Source organism: Odocoileus virginianus, chromosome 6 (assembly GCF_023699985.2).
Source record: "Odocoileus virginianus isolate 20LAN1187 ecotype Illinois chromosome 6, Ovbor_1.2, whole genome shotgun sequence".
Taxonomy (NCBI): domain Eukaryota; kingdom Metazoa; phylum Chordata; class Mammalia; order Artiodactyla; family Cervidae; genus Odocoileus; species Odocoileus virginianus.
In genome coordinates, this window is record NC_069679.1 from 44,918,881 (window position 1) to 44,930,347 (window position 11,467).

The 11,467-nt window shown below is 38.4% G+C and overlaps 1 long non-coding RNA gene across 1 annotated transcript; it reads left to right on the forward strand.

The window, feature by feature from the left end:
- Positions 1 to 2,730: 2,730 nt before the first annotated feature.
- LOC110137053 (uncharacterized) lies at positions 2,731 to 11,145 on the forward strand. Its single transcript, XR_002313826.2, has 4 exons — positions 2,731 to 2,814; positions 4,045 to 4,159; positions 7,096 to 7,207; positions 10,830 to 11,145. It is a non-coding gene; the product is annotated as an uncharacterized lncRNA (long non-coding RNA).
- Positions 11,146 to 11,467: the final 322 nt, after the last annotated feature.

Below are 11,467 nucleotides of genomic sequence, written 5' to 3' on the forward strand. Positions count from 1 at the left end.
TGTCCTTCAGTTCTGCAGACTCATCTTGTCATAAGCCTTCCCAAATCCATTCTTAGCAGGCTTTTCTAATGGGTTATTATCACTATTCGTGTGTGTCTACTCTTCCCCAGGGTCTGTACTCATTGCAAAGGAAAGATAATATTTACCAGGATTTTATGATGTGACTTACAGAGCTAAACTCCTTACATATGTCACTTCATACAGTCATCTTAACAATGCATTCAGGTAGGTAGACTTATCATCCCCATTTCACCAAGGGAAAAAAACTGAAGCTCAAAGAAGTTACAAAATTTGCTTTGGGTCACTTAGGGATTCAAATTCAGGCAGGCTCCACATAATTTCCAGCTTCATGTATTCTGTTCTGCCAAGCTGTTTACCCCTAAACTAAAACATTTTTACAACAGAAGTCTTGGGTATAATTTTGGTGACTCTGAAGACACAAGTTGGGGGTCTATATATAATGCAAAAATTTGACAATTGAAACCTTTAAATATAAGCTTCATAGAATAATTAAATATAAGTGTGTGAGTGCCTGTAAGGGAGAGTGTGTGAGCACTTGCCCCATGAACACTAAAGCCTCTCTGAGCCTTTCTCACAGCTAATGCTTGCCCCCTGCTGGCATATCTAACCCGTTTCAAAAGCATCCTCTGCAAGCCCAGAACCCTTCTGTAGGGCCATGAAAACATAATCCAGCTTCTGTCAGTTTAGAATGAGGACAATAAAATCAGCCTTCTGACCCCCATAAGCCAACATGGAAAATCAGGCAATGGAATGTGCTCTATTATGACTTCTTTGCTGGTGGAGATAACCCACTCCCTTTGATTTCTAGCCAGTCTGAATTTTGTCATGTACAAAAGACAGCAGATGAATTTTTATTAGTTATTCCCTTCAGGTGGTTCTGATGAGGATAGCAGAGAAGAAAAAGGTTGATATTCTAACCAAGGGAAGAATTAACTAAAGCAGAAGCTCACCTCTGTGATTCCATTTTATGTCTGGGAAAAAAAATAAGACACTAAAAACTGTCATTTGCTCCAATCTATTCCTCTCTTCTCTTTAATAATGCAGGATTCTTTTTGCAGCCAGCGGTTAATGAACACTGCAACACTGAAATGGAACAGTCAGCATCTTGTAAGTTTGTCTGCTTCATGAGACACGTGACTGTCACTCAGTTTGCTAAGGTGCACATTACAGTTGAGGGAATTAGACATGTGCTTGCAAAAAACTGGAGTAGTTTCAGAGTGTAACAAACTCACATTCAAGCAATACACACATGTGAAAATAAAATTTTAACTATCAACTGATTTACTTGAAAGAAGTTGTAAATTTATGATGAGACTGTGAATGTACCAAAATAATAACTTGCTCAAATATCATCAGTATACTAAAAGGTCAATATCTAAAAATAATTATCAAATTATTTATTTATTAAAAACAATTAGGAAATTAGTAGCTTTCAACCTAGTTTTCTATTCTATTTTTCATGAATGATTTATACATTTGTCTGATTTCCTCATTAAAGTTGCTAATGTGGAAAATGATATTTCATAATCCAGTAAAATGCTTAGAACTGTGCAATAATTGAGAGCTGTGACAAATACAGAGATCAAAGATTACTCCTAAAGCTTGATAACATAAACAGAAAATTTTGATAATATAAACAAAAGTGAAGAAATAAGAAAGGTATTAAAACTAAGGAAGAGGGAAAATGAAGAGTAGCAAGCAGGTTTGTAATTTCTATGACTTCTTACTTTCTCCCAAATTCTTGACACTGTGAGGCTGGTTTATAGATTCCTCAGGCTGATGTGTCATCCAAAATACAATTTATTCTGTTACACTACATGCTTGCATAAGGAGCTTTAGTGTATATATTTATGGTAAATAAGACACTAGCTGCAAGGTTTTTAGCTTTCACAATGCCTGTTTTGTTATAGGAGTAAATTACCCAAAGATAAAAACAGTGTTTTATGCTAGGCACTGACATACATTAACCAATATAATACTGTCAATAATCTTGTTTTTTCTTTATTTTACTATTAGGGAAATGAAGGCTTAGCAATGTCACACAGTAACAAAATCAAGATTCAAATGCAGTTTGCAAACCTGTTCTTAACCACTGTGTGCCCATGATAAAAGCATCCCCTGCCCACTTATTAATTTACCTTCATCATGAAGAACTTAAGGGCACTGTTTTTCAGACAAAAGAGCTGCAACTGTGGCAACTTCCTGCAAGCTGTCGATTTCCTAGGAGGCTGAACAACGTGGAAAGGAGGACTGCCAGAGTCGAGTCCTCTAGGGGAGGAAGGACATCACTGAGGCCTCAATGGATTGATGGCCAGGACCTGGGAGAAGCAGGTATTCCCTGCACTGGGCTGTGATCCATTTCTGGGGGTGCCTCAGAGATCCAGGGAATAGTTCACTGCCTGCTGGCCACAGCAAAACTGCAGGGATTAAGGAAAGGTTGAGGGCAGGAAATACGGGGACCATTAGAAGTAGCAGTCACTCAAGAGGTGAATTTTACTTGTCTATACATCTTAGGCAAAGGAATACATACACACAGAGAGAGACTTTTGAACTTTTCAAAATAATTTTGTGATTTCCGAAACAAAGGATAATTTAAAATACCTACATCACATTCTTTACCTATTATGTAAGAAATCACACACATGGAATCTTAAGCTGAGCTCATTGAAATAGAGAATACAATGCTGGTTGCCATGGGAATGGGGGTGAGGAAAATGGGGAGATATTGGTCAAAGGGTACAAAGTTTCAGTTATGCAAGATGAATAAGTTCTGGAGATACAATGAATAGCGTGGTAAGTATAGTTATCAGTGTTGTATTGCATACTTGAATGTTGTTAAGAGAACAGATCTTAAGTGTTATCACCACACACAGACTCACACAAAATGATAATTATGTGAGGCAATGGAAGTGTTAACTAACCTTATTGTGGTCATCTTTTTGCAATATATAAGTATAGCAAATCATCATATTTGATTTGATATACACTTTAAACTTACATGTGTCATGTGTCAAATAATATCTTAATAAAGCTGGAGGTGAAAACTGCCAGAGAAAAAACAACTAGGGAAGATGTGAGGGTGAGAACTTGGCTTCAAAGAAGATCAATATGTCTATGGCATGTAACTCAATGGACAAACTTGATTTGGCATTAGCATCAGTTTAAATAGATATGAAAGGGTTGACTATTAAAATGATAAAACTGGACAAATTATGCCCCATTCTCTATAAGTAATCTATTTCAGAATCTAAACTGTTTGGGTGGTTAGTGACTAGTAACCTTTTCAGCTGAGTCAGCTCGAGACCACATCCTTTCTTCACATTGTACTGATACATGTTCATAATAATCTCAACTGTATTTTCATCACAGTCTATGTGTACATTCCAGTGTATGGTTCCTGGATCTTTTATTTAGATAGGCTTTCCTTAAACGGTACACTAATGGCCTAAAAGCTTTAATTAAACTCTGAACATGACAGAGTACAAAATAGTTTTTTAAAGAATAAGGAACACCGGTGTTATATTCCTGTGATCCTGTGAAACCCAAGCTACCATCTAGAGCAGAGAGAGGCAAAAGGGTGGGTTCTATATTTGGAGCTCTGCTATAGGATCCTAAGCACTTCTCACTACAGCCCTCTGAGGTGGTTGTCACCATATGGAACAGATAAAGACAGAGGTTATTACCTGTCTGAGGTGACGACGGCAGCATGAGAATCCTTACCTAGATCTGATTCTACTCAAAAGCAAACGGCTCTGGGGTAATTGCACAAAATTGGTGAAAATAGTACAGCTACTTAGGGATAGTACATCACCTTAGAGCCTGCAGTTAGCCAGGGCAAAAAGGTGATCTCAAAAGTCTCTTTAAGTATAAACTATCTTTTAAAATGGAAAATTCAATGCTTATCCAGGGAGTTTTAAATGCTGCCTTCTAACTACTTCACCACATTTATTAAAATGCCCTAAGTTTTTCTCTTCTAAAACGTGATCTCTAAAGATTTGCTTCTTCCATTTAATTTTTTTACAGTGATACCCAGCTCAGATTGTGTAATGAAGTCCATGGAAAAATGGAAATGGAAATTCACTCTATGAATAACTTGGCTATAAGATTTATTCTGAGCAACACCAATCATTTTACCATAGTGAGTTTCTATTTTACTATTGCGGCTTGAATCTGTTTTCTGTCATCAGACTTTAATACACAGAACATTGCTGTAAAATCTCTCAAGTAACACAGCATACAAAAATTTATCAAACTGGGTTAGAAAGCCTTTGTCTGAGCCCTGAAACCCAAAGAGGGCTGCCTCATCCTTACACAACTGGGGGGAAGCTGCTAGGTGTGGATGGAAAATCAATAGTGACGGTTAACTGACGAAGCCACCAGCATGAAGACAAGCTAGAGAAAGAAAGAAAGCAGGAGCGGGCAGCAGGAGGACCCTGTGATGGGGGTCAAACAGCTCACGTCTTACTAGAGATCATCAAAAGATCAGGCAAGCCGAGAATTCTGCTTCCTCACCAGTAAGGTGAAGTGTATACATCAGAGGCATTCTACTCCTTCAGAGTATGAGCTCTTTCTCAGCCCAAAGCCTCTAAGATCAGGTGAAAAGTCAACAGAAAACAGGCATTCTGACCTTGACAGTGAAGGAAACAGGAGACAAATAATTCTGTAAATTAGGCAGTCATGTAGAACCATGAGGCTGAATTCATCTGAAATTTAGAGTTAACTTTTCTTTTAACTGAAGTATAGTTGATTTCCAATATTGTGTTAGTTTCAAGTATATAGCAAAGGGATTCATATATATATACATATATATATGTGTGTGTGTGTGTGTGTGTTGTGTGTGTATCTATATTCATTTTTATTTCCATTATAGCCTATTATAAGATATTACATATAATTCCCTGTGATATACAGTAAATCCTTATAGCTTATTTATTTTATATATGGTATTGTGCATCGGTAAATTCCATACTCCCAATTTATCCCTCCTCCATTTTGGTAGCTGTAAGTTTGTTTTCTATGTCTCTGAGCCTGTTTTGTAAGTAAGTTCATTTGTACTGTTTTTAGATTCTACACATAAGTGATATGATGTAATATCTGCATTTCTCTGACTGACTTACTTCACTTAACATGATAATCTCTAGGTCCAATAACATAGACAAAACATTCTCTGACATAAATTGTAGCAATATTTTCTTAGGTGAGTCTCCCAAGGTGATAGAAATAAAAGAATAATAAACAAATGGGACCTAAGCAAACTTATAAACTTTTGTACAACAAAGAAATTCATAAACAAAATGAAAAGAAAATCTATGGACTGGAAGAAAATATTTGCAAACAATGCAACTGACAAAGGCTAATTTCCAAAGCAGAAAAACTGCTCATACAACTCAATACCCCCCCCAAATCAACAATAACCCAAAAATTGGCCAGAACATCTAAATAGACATTTCTCCAAGAAGACATATACATGGCTAACAGGCAGAAGAAAGGATGCTAAACAATGTGAATTATTAGAGAAGTGCAAATCAGAACTACAGTGAGACATCACCTCACACCAATCAGAATGTAATCCTTATAAAAAATTCTACATATAATAAATGCTGAAGCATGTGTTGAAAAAGAGAGCCTTGCTACACTGTTAGTGGGAATGTAAACTGGTGCAGCCACTATGGAAAACTGTATAGAGATTCCTTAAAAAACTAAAAATAGAGTTTCTACATAATCCTGCAATCCCACTCTTGGGCATGTATCCAGAAAAGACAAAAGCTCTAATTTGAAAAGATACATGCACCCCAGTGTTCCTAGGGGCACTATTTACAACAGCCAAGACATGGAAGCGACCTAAGTGTTCATCAACAGATGAATAGATCTGTTAGATGAATAGGACATATACTATTCATATATATAGAATAGAATAGAATATTACTCAGCCATAAAAAAGGATGAAATAATGTCATTTGTAGAGTTAACTTTTGAGTAGAAAGATCATTATATGTCTCCAGAGCTGTCCATGCCTGAGGTGGTTCTGAGTCTAGAAACATAACCCCAATCCTTTAAACACTGTGTAACAGAGAAGAACTAACCTGACTCCATATTGGATCAGTTCCTTTAGCTCCAACCCTTGTGTTCTCTTGCCTGTGCTTACTTATGCGGGCTCTGCACCTTTGTCTAAAAGAATGTTGACTATAACCTTAAATATACATGATAGATCTTTCTCAAGACTCTGCCTCCAGGATTTGACCTTTAAAGCCATAACAGTTTTCTTTCATATGCAGATAAAAAGTTGCAGAACAGAAAATAATCCCTTCAGATGGTGATTGTAGCCATGAAGTTAAAAGATGTTTGTTCCTTGGAAAGAAAGCTATGACAATCCTAGACAGCATATTAAAAAACAGAGACATCACTTTGCCTAAAAAGGTCCGTATAGTTAAAGCTATGGTTTTTCTGGTAGTCATGTATGGGTGTGAGAGTTGGACCGTAAAGAAAGTTGAGCACCAAAGAATTGATGCTTGCAAATTGCAGTGCTGGAAAAGACTCTCTAGAGTTCCTTGGATTGCAAGGAGATCAAACCAGTCAATCCTAAAGGAAATTAACCCTAAATATTCATTAGAAGTACTGATACCAAAGCTGAAGCTCCAATACTATGGCCACCTGATGTGCAGAGCCAACTCATTGGAAAAGACTTTGATGCTGAGAAAGATTGAGGAGAGGAGGAGAAGGAGGCATCAGAGGATGAGATGGTTAGATAGCATCACTGACTCAGTGGACTTGAATTTGAGCAAACTCCAAGAGATAATGAAGGACAGGAAATCCTGGAGTGCTGCAGTCCATGGGGTCACAAAGAGTTAGCACATGACTTAGTGACTGACCAATAACAACTCAACTATGTGGGAAACATAACTTAAGCACTGTTTGACTACCTTTAAAAGTGCTCCGAAAACAGGGAACAAGATCACCCTCAGTTTCTGTCTTTTCCACCCACCAAAACAAACGGTTTAACCTGGCATTGTAAGAGTTAACCATAGTTAGCTACCTAAGAGATTGTTTATTGATGCCTGTGGCTTTCCCACTTAGCTCCTAGGGTCAGGGACTGTTTGGCGTTTCCTGCTACCTTCTGTACAAGGCTTCGCACTGTTTCTGGCACCTTCTAAGGAAGAGAAATAAAATGTGCTGACTTGAACCAAAGGTAAATTAAGGCAAATTCCTCTCTTTCCTTTATTCATTTAATATGCCACTATAATTGAAAGTTAAACAATAACCATAAGAGAGGAATTAGTGTTTATATTCAAGAGAATTTCTGAGTTACAAAATGAAATGATCTGCTTGGAGTAGGGGAGAATTTTCTATTGTAGTACAATTATAACATAAAATGAATTACATTCAGGGCATTCACAATATTGTGAGGATTTCTTAAAGTCTAACAAGCAAAGTATTTACATTATCTTCACAAACACTACCTTAAGACCATTCTCATTTCTGTAAATTCTCATTTTGCTTGCGTTAGAACTTCAGAGTAAGGATGTCATAAGTAACATACATGTAGTAATAGTGTAGTAGCATATATTCTTTGACATTTATTTTAGTGATAAAACTTTCTATGAAGGCAGTACCAGCGTGTCTGGAGCCTTGTGGATACGGCTCAGGGTACTCAGAGCTCCTCGAGGATCATATAAGCCTGGCGTGCAGGGCACTCATGTTCACACAGGCACACTCTGTGGCCCATGAGCAACCCAGCCACAAAGGCCGCCTCTCAGTTCTCCAACAGCCTCAGTTTGGATGATCTTGTCTTCCATCCTGCTAGAGGACAATACTTCCACCATCCAGTCCCTAAACCGTTTCATGACACTGCCAACACCTCTGATTCTTCAAACTACACATTCTCTGCTCATTTTCATTGGTTTTATGGTTCAACCACCCCACTGTGACTAGTCTGCAAACTCAATGAACTATCCCTTTGAGTTCCCAATTTCGCCCCAATCCTTAAGCTTTCTTTTACTTGTCTTTTGCTTACACAGTGTAAGACTTGTCATTTCAATAACACCCATGTCAGTCCCATAAACTTCCTTACCCCCCTCCATTTTGATTTGATTTTATTTTATTATTTTTTTTTCCATTTATTTTTATTAGTTGGAGGCTAATTACTTTACAACCTTGCCGTGGTTTTTGTCATACATTGAAATGAATTAGCCATGGATTTACATGTATTCCCCATCCCGGTCCCCCCTCCCACCTCCCTCTCCACCCGATCCCTCTGGGTCTTCCCAGTGCACCAGGCCCGAGCACTTGTCTCATGCACCCAACCTGGGCTGGTGATCTGTTTCACCCTAGATAATATACATGTTTCAATGCTGTTCTCTTGAAACATCCCACCCGAGCCTTCTCCCACAGAGTCCGCAAGTCTGTTCTATACATCTGAGTCTCTTTTTCTGTTTTGCATATAGGGTTATCATTACCATCTTTCTGAATTCCATATATATGTGTTAGTATACTGTAATGGTCTTTATCTTTCTGGCTTACTTCACTCTGTATAATGGGCTCCAGTTTCATCCATCTCATTAGAACTGATTCAAATGAATTCTTTTTAATGGCTGAGTAATATTCCATGGTGTATATGTACCAGCTTCCTCATCCATTCGTCTGCTGATGGGCATCTAGGTTGCTTCCATGTCCTGGCTATTATGAACAGTGCTGTGCTGTGATGAACATTGGGGTGCATGTGTCTCTTTCAGATCTGGTTTCCTTGGTGTGTATGCCCAGAAGTGGGATTGCTGGGTCATATGGCAGTTCTATTTCCAGCTTTTTAAGAAATCTCCACACTGTTTTCCATAGTGGCTGTACTAATTTGCATTCCCACCAACAGTGTAAGAGGGTTCCCTTTTCTCCACACCCTCTCCAGCATTTATTGCTTGTAGACTTTTGGGTAGCAGCCATCCTGACTGGAGTGTAATGGTACCTCATTGTGGTTTTCATTTGCATTTCTCTGATAATGACTGATGTTGAGCATCTTGTCATGTGTTTTTGTGCCATCTGTATATCTTCCTTGGAGAAATGTCTGTTTAGTTCTTGGCCCATTTTTTGATTGGGTCATTTATTTTTCTGGAGTTGAGCTGGAGGAGTTGCTTGTATATTTTTGAGATTAATCCTTTGTCTGTTGCTTCGTTTGCTATTATTTTCTCCCAATCTGAGGGCTGTCTTTTCACCTTGCTTATAGTTTCCTTTGTTGTGCAAAAGCTCATTTTGTTTTACAGGCAAACTCCAAGACGGGATCACATAACAGTTAGAAACAGTAGTCTGGACCCAGATGGCGTTTTTGATCACTGAACATTCTGAGCACCCCGCACAGTGCATTGCTGTGCAAACACCCCATCCCTTAATATTCTTAATTGGGTGAAATCTGATTAAAACGACCAGGACTAGAAGGCAGCAGAAGGGGACAAGTAGGTGGCTGTAGCATTGCCGACCACCCAACCGACTGTATGTGCATAAAGCCTCAGGATTTTCGGCACCAACCTCTTCTCTCTCTCTCTCAGCGCCCTCCACCCTCCCTGTATTCTTGAGCAGCTGCCATCATTCACTTATACACCACCACATCACAACTGCCCCCAGATTTCTATAGAGAATACTCTGTGGCATTTAAATGTTTAGGAGATGGAATTTCAACAGCCCTGTCACTTTGATTGTGCTTCAGCCGAATGGAGATTGCTCTAATTACCCACATCACTTTGGCTGGAGCAGTTTCAACTTTTCTCATTTGCTAGTCCCTCTTATTCCAATGAAATAACAGGAATACAGCAACTGAGAAAGTGTGTCTCTTACTAAGCCTGTCTCTCACAATGTTGTATTCCTTAATTCAACATGTTCACTATTAAAAACAATTTCTAGTTTGCCCTTTTCCTATTATGACTTTTTGCTTCCTGGGAAAAATAACTTTGATTCCATCATATAAAAGAGGCAGAGGGACTTCCCTGGTGGTCCAGTGGCTAAGACTCCAGGCTCCCGATGTAGGGGGTCCAGGTTTGATCCCTGGTAGGCTAAATAGACCCCATATGCTGCAACTAAGACCCAATGCAGTCAAATAGATAATTCCTTTTAAAAAAAGGCAGAAATCTTCACAGAGAAGTCCAGCATCTCTGTCTACACAGGTGAAACACTATAATTAAAGATATTATCTAGATAATTCCTGCTCAAAATATATATTCACCTGAAATTACCTCCTACACCATAAATAAAAGTAAAGTTTTAGTTACTCAGTCCTGTCCAACTCTTTGCAAACCCATGAACTGTAGATCCGTAGACTCCTCTGTCCATGGGATTCTCTTTGCAAGAATACTTGAGTGGGTTGCCATTCCCTTCTCCAGGGAATCTTCTCAACCAAGGGAAAAAACCCAGGGCTCCTGCATTGCAGGCAGATTCTTTACTATCTGAGCCACCAGGGAAGCCCTCCCACATCATAACACTGATATTTTGGTGCTTCTGTGGCTGAACATTTCATATTCCAGTTCTCTTCTGACATTTTCCAAAATATCGAAAGTAGAACCATAAAGCTGAATTTCAGCTGTCCTAGGCAGCCAGTCCAGTATCATAACTGGACTACGAAAATATGCTGACATCTTGATGATTTTGACCTTAGACACTAACCATTGATTTTGGCTTTGATGTGACCATAAATAATAAGAGCTATCTTTAAAGTAACAAGATAACAGTACCCTGACAGTCCAAGTAAGGCTAGAAGCACATCATTTATCATACTTCTAGAAATATAAGCTCAGTCATAGCATTTTGTAATTCATATACATTTTCTCCCTTAGGCTTGAGTGACAACTACCTATCCCTAAACATAAACCAAACCACTGAAAAGAAGTCTGACTGTTCTTTCCTAAGATGATCCTAGCAGCCATCTAAATATTTTTTGTTCTATAACAAATTTTGTACCAAATTTGTTCTGTAACAAATCTATCTCATAACTTCCATCTGAAGTACACAGAAGACAAAACCTGAAAGTTCATTTGAGAGCAAGTTGTAAAAACATATGAGGACATCTAACTTTGGATTTCATCATCCATGAAAGAGGCTGTTTGTTATCAGGAAAAGCCCTGAGGCCTGAAGTTAAAGCTTTGGTATCTGAAGCCCAGGTTAATCAATGTATATAATTCTGTGATAATAAATAATTACCAATAAATAATCAATCTATACTTGTGAAAATTACTTTTAAACATCCATTAAGTTAATACTTTCTTTGCAACTATCAGTCACTAATTTAAAACAGACTTATACCTAGTCAAACCCCTGTGTGTGTTTGTGACCCCATGGACTGTAGCATGCAAGGTTCCTCTGTCCCTGGGATTCTCCAGGAGTGGGTTGCCATTTCCTTCTCCAGGGGATCTTTCCAACTCAGGGATCTGTGAAATTACTATGCTAAGTAGCAATACTTCAAAGAGAAGCATTG